Source organism: Mastigoproctus giganteus, chromosome 3, assembly GCF_048544385.1.
Source record: "Mastigoproctus giganteus isolate SK-2022 chromosome 3, ASM4854438v1, whole genome shotgun sequence".
Lineage (NCBI taxonomy): Eukaryota > Metazoa > Arthropoda > Arachnida > Uropygi > Thelyphonidae > Mastigoproctus > Mastigoproctus giganteus.
Window position 1 is genome coordinate 124780613 of NC_143577.1, and position 13863 is coordinate 124794475.

The 13863-nt window shown below is 38.7% G+C and overlaps 1 protein-coding gene across 5 annotated transcripts in view; it reads right to left on the reverse strand.

Moving 5' to 3' along the window:
• The window catches only part of mora (cysteine and histidine rich domain containing protein), a 560065-nt gene that overhangs the window by 121603 nt on the left and 424599 nt on the right, over positions 1-13863 (reverse strand). The gene's annotated exons all lie outside the window — the stretch shown is intronic.

The window sequence follows — 13863 nt, forward strand, 5'->3', positions numbered from 1 at the left end:
GCACCCCTACTGTACAACCTAAGATGTAATAAAGGAAAAATGCTGTGGTAAACTTTCCAGAGGTGTGCCGATTCTTCACGACAATGCATCAGTGCACAGGATGCATGCTGTTGCTTTGAGAGACTGACTTTACAGCACTATCATTGACAGTGAAACCATCAATATCTAGGTTATAACTTAACCATCCACCTTATAGGCCATATCTGGCCCCCAGTGACTATTTCATGTTTCGACACCTCAAGAAAAACTCACATGGACGTCACTTTGCTGATGATAATGAACTGAAGTCTGCTGCTTTTGCGTTCTTTGATGGACAGGACAAAGAATTTTATTTATCTGGTATTTCCTAATTGCCAACAAAATGAAATAAATGTATTGAAGTTTAGGGGAGTTACATTGAAAAATAAAAACAGATTTTTGCCTCTATCTCATTTCCTTCATAGGTAGGTAGATAATTTACTGAATGCCACTCGTACTACTAGTTAGTCCTTTAGCTTCATGCATTTTCTTAGCACAAGTATATGATATCAAAATTATTTTTTGTATACAGTTCCTTCTTCACAGCATCATTGTACCCAATCAAATTCATTGGCTACAATGATTTGTTAAGGGGAAATGTTCGGAAAACATTTCCCCTTAACAAATCCACGCTGTGACAAGTATAACTTCATACTCCTGTCTAGATGGTCCTGCATCACTTCTTTAACCAGTTTGATTTGATTACATTTTGGGTTTACTGGCACAACAGAAATCTAGGTTATAATGCATCAACACAATCTTTAACCAGTAACTTCTTTATTTTCACCGGAACAGAAGTTAAACTAATATGTCTGTAATTACTCTTGTCATCTTTGATTTCTCCTTTAAGAATTGGGATACATTTGCACATCTCCAGTGCACAGGGACCATCCCTAAATCTAAATATGCTCTCATAATTATGCCTAAGGGTTTGTTTACCTCCTTTGCTGGATACATTAATATAATTAGATAGATCCCAACCGACCCTGGGATGAATGGAATCAATCCAATTGCACTTTTATGTTTAACTTCAACATTTCTCTTCCACTTTATTCTCAATTATTACAAAATCATTTAGCTCCCTGTTAAGTTTGATAAACTTCTAGATCCACTTCCCTAAAGAATTCCTCATGTATGAATGTAGCTGCAAAATCCTATTCAGTTTGTCAATAACCTGAGCACTATCATTGAGAGGGAAACCATCAATATCACAAGTGAATGAATGTGATTCTTCCCTTCCTCCTGGGGCACCTCTGTAGCCAGGTGGGCAGGAGCAGCAGTGCGTAGCACACGCTTCTTGATCAGACCGGGGTTCGAGCCCGTGACCACAAAATATGGAGGATGCGGAAAGGTCAGGAAATGACCACCGCATATCCCCAGAGAAATATGGCCTTAGTTGCTAATGCTCCTAAAAAAAAAAAAAAAAAACCCAAATAACAAACAAACAATAACCTTCCTCCTGGTGTTTAGGTAAGTAAAGAAGTCTGCTAATTTTCTTTGCTTCCTTTCCCATAATCTTCTTGAGACTAAGTCACAAATGAGGTTAGGGTTGCCTACCCCCACCCCCCTTGTGACTTAATTACAGACTAGTTTATATCTACTATAAGGTTCAGAATCACCTTTTAATTTATATGCATCCCATGCATTTTTGTTCATTAGATCTTGTCTCATTAGATACTCTGATATCCCTTTACTGTTCTAAGTCTTGAACAGTATTTCTTAGGTGGCTGAAAATTAAAAGGATGCTAGCTTTCTATGATTACACCTCTCTGCAAAGTTTTTGATATTTGTAAACTAACAGCTGTTTTTAACTTAGCTTTTTGTATTGATTTCAGAAATGTTATTTGTTTTTTGTTTTTTTTTATCACATACAGTTTTTTCACAAATCACTTAAGCTGATGTCACGAGTTGTATTATTGAATGTATTAAGTAAATGCTGGAAATTTGTAAATTAAATTCACATGTTGGCAACAATGCCTTCAGTCATTTATTTCTTAACCTTGAGAGCTTCATGCAGCAGTGTTTATCAGTGTGGGCTCAGTTTATTTTTGAGGATATCAATGTCAAACCTGTGCTGAAAAGTAAGTAAAATGTCTTTGTGCAAGTGTTTGAACAATCCAAACTGATTTTGTTATATTTGTGGAAGTTATGTAATCCTCAAGCAAAGACAAGATATTACAGAATTTGTAAAAAATCTTGTGCTTATTTTGGAGGGAAACTCTGTGACCGAGATACACAATAGGCTCCACATAAAATTTGGCAAACCTGTGTTAACCTTTCAGATTTGGGGAAAATGATAAAAAGAAGCCTATGCCATTTGCAATTCCCATGATTTGGCAGGAGCTTACAAACCGTTTTGACTTTTGCTTAGTTAATGTAGAAGGATACAGTGCAAAGAGTAAGAAGGGCATAAACGTTCCAATATTCCATGTGCCCAGTCCCACATGGGGTAACCTGCTGATTACATGCCCTCCAATTATATTGGAAATGTAGCAGCAGAGTGTTACAAGCAAAACTTCTGAAGATGAAATTGAAGTCCATACACCTGCAGACAATGAGTCCAGCCTTCAACTGATTTCACATCATGAACTGAATAAGTTCATGCTGTGAAACAGCTGAGGTTTTTCTCCTGGTACAGATAGAAAACAAGAAGCAGTTTCCTACTTTACTTTTCTGAGGACAATTCTATGGATTTTTGCAGTAATATAAATGACTTAATGAGCAAGTTACAATACTACACAGTGATGACTATCACTGACTGATCCAAGAGGAGCCTCAAAGGTGTATTACTCCACAATGGGAATAAATATGAGTCAGTTCCAGTAGCTCACCCAGGCATTGGAAGGAAATGTATGAGAAGTGGAAGGAGTTGTTGAAAAATATGAAGTATGACGAACTTAGATGGTCGTTCTGTGCTGACCTTAAAGTGATAGGCATGTTACTTGCACAGCAATCTGACTACACAAAAATGCATTGCTTTTTTGTGTGATTGGGACAGTCAGGCAAGGAATAAGCACTGGAATGCCAAGGTCTGGCCAAAAAGGGTACAGTTTGTGGCCTGGATCAAAGGTCATAGCCCATAAATCACTGGTAGACCCCAAAACTGTCCTCCTTCCACCCTAGAACATCAAACTGATGAAACAGTTTGTGAAAGCTTTACCTCGGGATGGTCCTAGCTTCAACCACCTTTGTACTAAATTTCTATCGATCACCCAAGAGAAGCTAAAACATGGTATTTTTGTTGGACCTCAAATTCACTAACTGATGAGGGACCGAGATTTTGAGGGAACTATGAACAAAACAGTAAAACAAGCATGAATTAGCTACAGATCTGTTGTTGAGAACTCCTTAGGGTACAATAAGGATCCAGACTACAAAAATATAGTTGAAAATATGTTGGCAAACTTCAAGAAACTGGGCAACAACATGGGTGTCAAGGTATATTTTTTACACTTCCTATATTGACTAAATCCCAGAAATCCCAGGAAGTGTTAGGGAAGAACAAAGTAAGTGGTTTCAATAGGACATTAAAGACATAGAAATGAAGTACCAGGAAAGGTCTCCGTAGCCGAGTGGTCAGGAGCAGGAGTGCAGTAGCACACGCTCTTTGAGTAGACCGGGGTTCAAGCCCCTGACTGCTGAATACGGTCGATCTGCCAACCCGCACTGGACCAGCGTGGCAGACTAAGGTCCATTTCCCTCAGCATGAATTGTTGAGGAGGCTTCCATCCTGCAGTGGGTTGATAATGGCTGCACTTTACCTTTTTTACCGGGAAGTGGAATGGCTGATTATTGCTGGTTGCTTAAGAGGAATTGGAAAGTAGAAGGATCTGCAAGAAAATCAAAGAAACAAAAATTTGACCTATTGTAAATCAGTTTTTAAATTGAGACGCAAGTGTTTAATGAACTTTTTACCATGCTGTCCTTTTTAACAGCGTTTTCAACATGTATTTAAATGTACAAGTCTGGGTAAAAGTAGCATTTTGTTATAATTCCACTGCACAAATTCTGCCAAAATTAAAAATTGGTAAAAAATCAAATTTTCTTTTATGATTTTTGAAGAAACTTGACGTGACTGATGGAAATAAAAGGAAGTCATTTTGGAAATCAGCATTAGAAAATGATTCAGAAACTGATTCATCTTTTCTCAGAAACGATCTGTTAATTTTTTTTCAAAATGCAGATTAGTATTATTTCCTTGAATGCTTCCCAATCAGAATTTGTTATTCATAATATCATTAGTTTGTCCCATTGCATGGAATTTAAAAACTGTCTGAGACCACTGCAGTCTCCTTTACAAAAGCAAAAACCCTTACTTTTACCCTCGGTGGTAGTTACATCTAAGTAAATCTCACATCAATACATCACTGCTGATAATCAGATCAAGAATATTGCGTGCTCTCTCACTCTCTCTCTCTCTCGTTGCCTCTCTAACATGCTGCTTTAAAAAAACAGTCATCCAATAAATCCACAAATGTTTTGCTAATTACTGAGTGACCAATAAACAAGTTCCGGTTAAATTAAAATCCGCCATTATAAGATATTCTGACTTACTGGCTCATTCTTTTTCTCTATCTAGTTGTGTGTTGTACTTATCATAGTAATAAGGCTTATAATACACTCCTACTCTAATTTTTGTTTTCCCAGTGCTTACGTCACACCAAACTGACTGATCATTGCACGGGCCATCCATGACAACTGGATGCATTGCTATAGATTTTATTTGCTTATCAACTAAAATCATAACACCCCCCCACTTCCTAACTGTCCTTTCTCTAAGGAATTCTTCCTCACAGTCATTACTTATTGTTTTACAGGTCTGTCTTGAATAAAAATAAAAAGAAGCTGGCCTCTATATAAAGGATTATACTACTAACTATCATAACGGCATGCTGCACTGTCAGTACACCTGCTCATACTTCCAGCAGACCTGGAAGTAATAAGAAGAGGCCTCAATTATAGAATTAAGAAAAATCCCAATGTTCTGGGGATTACAACAGATCTTGAGGTGATGTACCTGTGAAGCTGATGAGGATTGGGCTCATGTCCAATATGACTACCCCAATTATCATCCCCACTGATGTAGACTTATGGCCAAAACTGGACCCACAAATCAAGGAGATGGGCAACTGCTTAACTTTGTACTGCAATAATTAAAGACAAACACCAGCCAAGGAATAAAAAAAAAAAAAAAAAAAAAAATTACTATAAAACGTTAAAAATATCTAAAATGAACTGGATTAAAAGCGATAAAACTTGAAGCTTTCGGAGGCTGCTGTCTCCTTCTTCAACAGTATACTATTACTGCAATGACACATCCTTAAGTAGCAGACCCATGGCACTCATGCACGTGGTCCATCAGACATATGGTTGGCATTCCCCACGCGCGCATCGGAAACGGAAGTGGCTCGGGAGCGTGTCAAACAGAACCGGTCATCCCGTCTGAGGACAACCACCTCAAAGAGGGGATGTAAACGTGTCCCCCTGTCCCTGTTAATAGTATTACGACTGGATGAACCGATTCGCAAGCTCTCGAGCCACTTGCGTTCCCAAAATCCATGGGCACAGTCCGTAATGACTGTGTCTTCAGGGGAGATCTGATGCTGCTTCTTCCAGAAGTGCTCTGCCACAGCAGACCTCGCATAATTAGCAGTCTTAATAGCGGTCATGTGCTCCCCCAGACAGTCCTTTAAACGTCGCCCTGTCTCCCCCACATAACATTCCTCACAATCCGGGCACTTAATCTCATAGACCACACTACTAGTATAGTCCTGGGCTACGGGATCTTTAACTTGAGACACCACTGTGTGCAACCTCCATCCCGGAAGCTGCACACAGCGGGTCTGACACTCCCGCAGTGCCCATACAATGCGTTCTGAAAGGTCCGGACAGTAAGGAATGTATGCGGTAGCCACAGGGGCAGGAGACTCCCTTTGATTGGACTCTACCCTATAAATATATTTGTCCAAGACCCTCTGGGGGTACCCACACTTCCTGAGGTCTGCTGTGATTCTACAAATTTCCATTTCCTTATCCTCGGGGGTACTACAGTGGGTCCCCACCCTATTCAACAACGCCCTGGCTACACTATTCTTATGATGATAAGCCTGTGCCGAGCTGTAATGAACATACTGGCCACGCCACATAGGCTTTCTATAAATCGCTGTCTTAATTCTAGACCCATCTCTGCTAACCAGGACATCCAGAAACGGGAGGGGACCCAGCTTTTTCCACCTCCAAGGTGAATTGTATAAATGGGGAGAAGCTGTTAAGTAAACTGAGCACCTCATCTTCCTTCCCCTTTTTTAAAATGGTGAACGTATCGTCCACATATCTCCTCCACTCGCGCATGGGGAAATCCAACTGATGAAACATCCTAGTTTCCAATTCCTCCATTGCCAAATTGGCCACAATGGCATTAATGGGGGAACCCATGGGCGTGCCATAGACCTGCTTGTACATAACTTTTTGAAAGATCATGGTAGTGCTAGCAAGGCAAAACTCAACGCCTTTACAAATATCATCAATACTTAGTAAACATCTAGCACTTAAGTTATCATCCTGCTCCAAGGCCAACCTTACACAATGCACCCCATGTCCAATGGGGATACATGTGAACAGAAATTCAATGTCAAACGAGATCATAAGTTCATCTTCACCTATAGATTGGCTTCTTATAAAGTTCACGAATTCCTTACTATCCTTAACTACTAAACTGGAACGTCCCACTATAGGAGCAATAACTCTAGCTAAAAATCCAGATAAGGCATAGGTGGGACTACCCACAAACGATACTATTGACCTCAATGGAATGCCCACCTTGTGCGTCTTTGGGAGGCCATAGAACCGGTGTAATCGACATCCTGAGGCATGAAGAGTCCAATAAACTTCTTTAGTTATTTTACCAGCCTTATGTCAGCCCTGTATGATGTTGTTAACTTGTCTCTCCAAACCAGCTAACAGATTTTGATGGGTAACTTTATATATGTTGGTATCCTGTAAAAGATCCAGAGCTTTTGCACAATAATCTTCTTTGTTCAGTATAACTGTGGATCGGCAGGTAACATTATAATACCTTCATCCTTTCTAAGTTGTCTTAATGCTCTTTCATGTCTATGGCTAAGATTAGAATGCGCCGTCCTGGCTTGACTTAAAATAGCCACAATCCTAACCCGTATCTCATCAGCTTGGGTCACGGGTAGTTTGTTGATGGCTTTTTCCACTCCCATAGCTATCTCTACAATGGGAGGCCTAGCAGGTACAAAAGCAAACTTTGGACCCAGGCTCAGTACTTCCTCCTGTTCTTTAGTAAACTGTTTGCCGCTAAGGTTATGAATAAAGTTACCAATGTCCCTATTACGTACCACCACAGATTACTCTAGCAACCTATTGAATTTGTTGATTTGCCTACGCTTATAAATGTCCGCAACCCTGGTTGCTTTATCTGCCACTACTCTCTCCAGATCAACGCACAATGAACCGGGGTTAGATTGGTATTCATAACCTTAAGCCTATGTGCTGTGGCCAGTATGTTCATTACAGCTCAGCACAGGCTTATCATCATAAGAATAGTGTAGCCAGGGCGTTGTTGAATAGGGTGGAGACCCACTGTAGTACCCCTGAGGATAAGGAAATGGAAATTTGTAGAATCACGGCAGACCTCAGGAAGTGTGGGTACCCCCAGAGGGTCTTGGACAAATATATTTATAGGGTAGAGTCCAATCGTAGGGAGTCTCCTGCACCTGTGGCTATCGCATACTTTCCTTACTGTCCGGGCCTTTCAGAACGCATTGTACGGGCACTGCGGGAGTGTCAGACCCGCTGTGTGCAGCTTCTGGGATGGAGGTTGCGACGTTTAAAGGACCGTCTGGGGGAGCACATGACCGCTATTAAGACTGCTAATTATGCGAGGTCTGCTGTGGCAGAGCATTTCTGGGAGAAGCAGCATCGGATCTCCCCTGAAGACACAGTCATTATGGACCGTGCCCATGGATTTTGGGAACGCAAGTGGCTCGAGAGCTTGCGAATCGGTTCATCCAGTCGTAATACTATTAACAGGGACAGGGGGACAAGTTTACACCCCCTCTTTGAGGCGGCTGTCCTCAGACGGGATGACCGGTTCTGTTTGACACGCTCCCGAGCCACTTCCGTTTCCGATGCGCATGTGGGGAATGCCGACCATATGTCTGATGGACCACGTGCATGAGTGCCATGGGTCTGCTACTTAAGGATGTGTCATTGCAGTAATAGTATACTGTTGAAGAAGGAGACAGCAGCCTCCGAAAGCTTCAGGTTTTATCGCTTTTAATCCAGTTCATTTTAGATAATTTTAACTATATTTTTAACTTTTTATCGTAATTTATTGTAATATTTCCGATAGTGTATCACATTATTTTTATTGTAAAATTTTTTTTTATTCCTTGGCTGGTGTTTGTCTTTAATTATTGCAGTATGGAATTTCCCAGTCCCATAGGCCTGTTTGAAGATATGCTTAACTCTGATGGCATGCATTACATGGCCTTGTCTGAATTTGCAAAAAAGCTTTTTAGACAAGGAGAAGCAACATGCTATAATCCAGACTTACCCCGCCACTATTTAAACAGACCCTCCTATCTAATTGTGATATTTACTACTGTGATAGTGACAAATTGTGATATTTACTACTGTGATAGTGACAAATTGTGATATTTACTACTGTGATAGTGACAAATTGTGATATTGTGATAGTGACAAATTGTGATATTGTGATAGTGACAAATCTGAATGTGCCTGGCCTGTTAGAATGTGTTTCTCACAAAGTGAAAATGTTCACATTAAAAGTTGGATTATTTTATGTGTTTGACCTCTATGCATAACGTCTTGTGTATATTTTCATAAATATATATGTTATATGTTTTTATAATTAATTTGGATGCTATATTAACCATATAAATGTTGCAAGTCTGTAATGCGTAGTTCAAAGGTTAATTGTGTTCTTTATTTTTGAGAGCATGATTGTATGCATTGCGTGAATATAGATATACAGACCACTTCTGAATGCATATATACCATGTTCAGAGCCGTTACTAACACAGACAGGAAATTGCGCTCTTGGATAACCTGAGCACTAGATTTATATTCTTCAATCATATACTGTTTACTTTTCTACAACTAAAATTCTTCCACACTGAGGGCAGGATTTTCTATTTCTATCCTAAATACTTTCCTAATTTTGCCTCCCGTTAGCTAACAGCCTGACAATGACATTTAACTAAAATACACAACATTCACATAAATAAATAATAAATAAATATACATACGTATATATATATATGTAAAATAATAAGAAGTTTACCTCAACATAGTACATAGAACACTTCCGTATGATACTCTCCAGAAATAAAAACAAAAAAAATCGAAAATCTAAGAACTATAAGGGGTTAAACTTCTCTTATTATTTTACAAAAATTGATATCAACTTAGAACATATTGAGTATTACAGCACTGGTTCATACTATATTAGCATTAGTAGAGGCATACAATGCAAGAAAGCAAGCTTACCAAGCAAGAAAAAAAAAGAAAAAAAAAAAAAAAAACACGCTACCATTTTCACCCCTCTGTTCATTCCAAATACCTGTCCAGCGCAGCCTTAAATTTATTTAGGCTATCAACCTCCACAACCGAAGATGGAAATCTGTTTCACCAATCAACTATCAGCTGACTAAAGGCAAATTATCGCAGATCTATCCTACAATTGACTTTCATCAATTTGAATTTATGCCCTCTCAGGTGATTATTCCGAGCAAGAGGAAAAATTCCATCAACATTGAGCATGCTGAAACCATTCAAGTCTTCATACACCTCAATCAGATCACATTGCCGGTGTCTAGTCTCCAGACACTGCAATCTGTAAAATTTAAGCCTTTCTTCGTAAGAGCAATCCTTCGTTCCATTCACTAATCTTGTTGCCCTTCTCTGTACTAGTTCCAACAGCTCTACATCCTTCTAAATACGAGGCCTCCAGACCTGTATACAGTACTCAATGTGTGGCCTGATCATTGCCTTATACAAGGGGATAATCACCTCCTTATCGCTGCTAGAAAAATTCCTGTATATAATTGACAAGACACCATTAGCTACTCTTGCAGACCATCTGCACTGCTCACAAAACTTCATATCTGCTGGCACAATTACCCACAAGTCCTTTTCATTCTTTACCACTGCCAGCGTAGTACCACAGAGTTGATACGTTACTCTGGGGGTTACTGCTTCCCACATGTAGCACTTTAAATTTGTCAATGTTAAACTTCATTTGCCATCTCTCAGACCATCTGCTGCAGCAGTGTACTGTCATTAATGTCCTTAACAACCCTGCCAACCTTTGTATCGTCTGCAAACCTGGGGAATAAGCCTGATATACCATCATCAATATCATTTATAAATACAGAAAAGAACAATAGACCCATCACTGAACCCTGAGGGACTCCACTAATAACATTAGTCCACGAAGAGCTGTGTCCATTGATTACCACTCTGTCTTCTCCCACTCAACCATCCCTTTATCCATAGCAGCAGTTTGCCTCCAACACCACACTGCTCCAATTTGTTCAGCAGTCTTCCATGTGCAACAGTATCAAAAGCCTTTCTAAGATCCCAATACAGGTAGTTCTTGCCTTTACGAGGTAATTCGTTTCCTAGCGTGTGCTCGTAAAGCGAAAATCTATTTCCCATAGATATAAGGTTAAAAATAGGGGTTATGCCTCAACAATGAAATTAGTTAGCTAATTATTTGATATTTAAACAATGATTGATTTATCAAAAAAAATTAAAATGTAGCCTGTAAAATCAAGCAATTTATAATAATAAAGAAATTATTTATGACTTACAAATTTTAAAGAATGTTTATTCTTTATTATTGACTAAATGCATACTCGTTGATCACTTATTACTGGCTTGACACTCGTTGGTTTGTTGCACAAGGAGTCGTCTGATTCAGAAATGTTTCAAGAGGCATTTGTTTTCAAGATAATCTATTTTCTTTATAAATTTCAATAGATGCATAAGCATTTTTATCGGGCATAAGCATTTTTATCGGAATGCACAAATTGCAACTAACACGATTTGTAAGGAGTAAAAATTTACGAAGCTTAAAAAAAAAAAAAAAGAATGAAGAGAATATTCTGAAAATTTATGTTTTTTATATGATTGAAGATTTCAGTAAAGCGGAAACACGTTTTACTAATAACGCAAAAAAACCACACAATAACATGGTGTTTACTACCTGTTTATAATTGCTTGCAGTAACAGAAAAGCCCAATACACCGGAAAGTGCAAATTGTTTTTATTGTTTTATGATCGTGACCTCTAGAAAACATCACAAAGCCATTCAGAATTGGTTCTTATAACCGAACATATGATAACGATGAAAGTGTAGAACATTTTAGTGATTTGATTTGGTAAATAATACAATTTGCACTATAAAAATGACCCTTTAGAGAGTTATATAGCGAAAATTTGACTTCCGAGGTCGTGGAACGAATTACCAAAAAACAGTGTGTTACTGGGTTCACATTACGATATTTTCACGATACGATACGATGGTGCCTCTGGAACAGATTAATATCTTAAGCTGAGTACACGGTATTGTATAGCTACGTGCATGGTTTGAAATGTGGTATTTATGAATGTTTAACATTCATTTTTTGCGATTAATGTTCATATTTTCGATTTTGATGACATTTGATACTTTGAAAAAAAAAAAAAAAAAAACTCGTAAACTCGAGCACTCGTAAACCGCCTGTTTATGATATCAAAGTTATTCCCTGCATCCAATTCCTTTGTAAGAACATCATAGTATCCAATCAAATTGGTCAGACAAGAATTCCCCTTAACAAAACCATGCTGTGTCCGAGATATAACTAAAGCCTTGTCTAAATGATCCTGCAGTGCTTCTTTAACAAGTGCCTCCATTAATTTCCCTGGAACAGAAATTAAACTAACAGGTCTATAATTACTTGTGACATCCTTTGAGCCTCCATTGTGAATTGGGGTCACATTTGCACATCTCCAGTCTATGAGTACCTCCCCTGAGTCCAAGGAAGCTCTCATAATTATGGCTAAAGGTTTGCTTACTTCCTTTGCTGCCTCCTTTAATAAAACTGGATAGACCCTATCCACCCCGGGTGCCTTATTTAGGTTTATCTTCAACAATTTCTCCTCCACTTTACTCTCAGTTATTACAGAATTATCTAGCTCACTGCCAGAGTTTAATTCACCTCTGGCATTTACACCACACCCCACGAATAACTCCTCATGTGTGAATATAGATGCAAAATACTCTTTTAGTTTGTTAGCCAACTGAGCAGGATCATCAACAGTTGAACCATCAATATCCAGTGGACTAATCTGATTCATCCCTTTTCTTCTAAAGTTTACATAGGTAAAGAACTGTTTTTAAGAACGCTACTGTTTTTCCTTAGCATCCATTGCTAAAGGTTTTTCATAATCTGCATTGCCTGGCTAATCTTCTTTGTAACTTGGTTACAGACCAGCTTATATCTATCATAGGCTTCCATGTCACCCATTAATTTATATGTATCCCATGCATATTTCTTGTCTGCCATTAGTTCATCTGACCTCCATTTAGGCCTAAACCTTGAATATTTCTTAGTTGATATGTAAATCCTAGTAGCTTCCAAGATTAATTCTTTGAATATCTCCATTTTGAATTTGCTGTTGGTCCCACTGTATAGAATTTAAATACTGTCTCAGATGCCCTAATTGCCTTTACGAAAGCAAAAACCCTTCCCTTTACCCCTGATGGTAGTTACCTCTTTGAGTAAATCCCACTTCAGCACACTGTGATCACAGTAACCTAGTGGTTCCTTTATCTGCAGATTCTTAATACATGAAGAATCACTACTGACAATCAGATTCGGGAGGCAAGTCACTCTAGTTGCCTCCCGAACATGCTGATGTAGAAAACAATCATCCAATAATTCCACAAAAGCCTTGCTAGTGTGTGAGTGACCAGCCCACAAATTTCAGTCAATATGGGGAATTAAAATCCCCCATTATAAGACTCTCTGATTTACTGGCCCACTCTATTTCCCTGTACAGTGTTTTATTATACTCATCAGAGTCATTAGGCCTATAACACACTCCTACTCTCAATTTTGATCTCCCAATGCTTATATCACACCAAACTGACTCAACACTGCACTGCCCAGCGATGTCAACTGGTAGGCACTTCCTTGGATTTTATGTGTTTCTTAATTAATAGCCCCTCCTCCCTTTCAATCCTATCTATCCTTCCTGTACACATTGTACTCCCCAAATTCCAATTCTACATTCCTTATATCTGTGTGACACCACGACTCTGATGCCTTTGATGTTTTGAGCAATACCTCAAATTCATCAAATTTATTTACCAAACTCCTAGCATTGGTGTTCATGCAATTATAAATGCACCTGTTCCCATTCTTAGCTACCCCAACACAACCCATGTGTGTTTACTTGTACCGCAATGACTCCCAGCAGTCTCTGAAATACCCTGCATCTTGTTTTCCAGACTGCTGCTCATTCCAATAGAAATATGTAAATAAATACATATTTGTAAAATAATAAGAAGTTTTCCTCAGTATAGTACTTAGAACACTTTCGTATGATACTCGTCAGAAATTAAAACGAAAAAATTGAAAATCTATGTACTATATTGAGGTAAATATCTTATTATTTTACAAATATTGATATCAACTTAGAACATATTGAGCATTACAGCTCTGGTTCATACTATGTATATATATAGAGTTAGGTGGGTCGGAAAACTGCTAGCTTGGGGGGGGGATAAACAGACTAATAGATTAA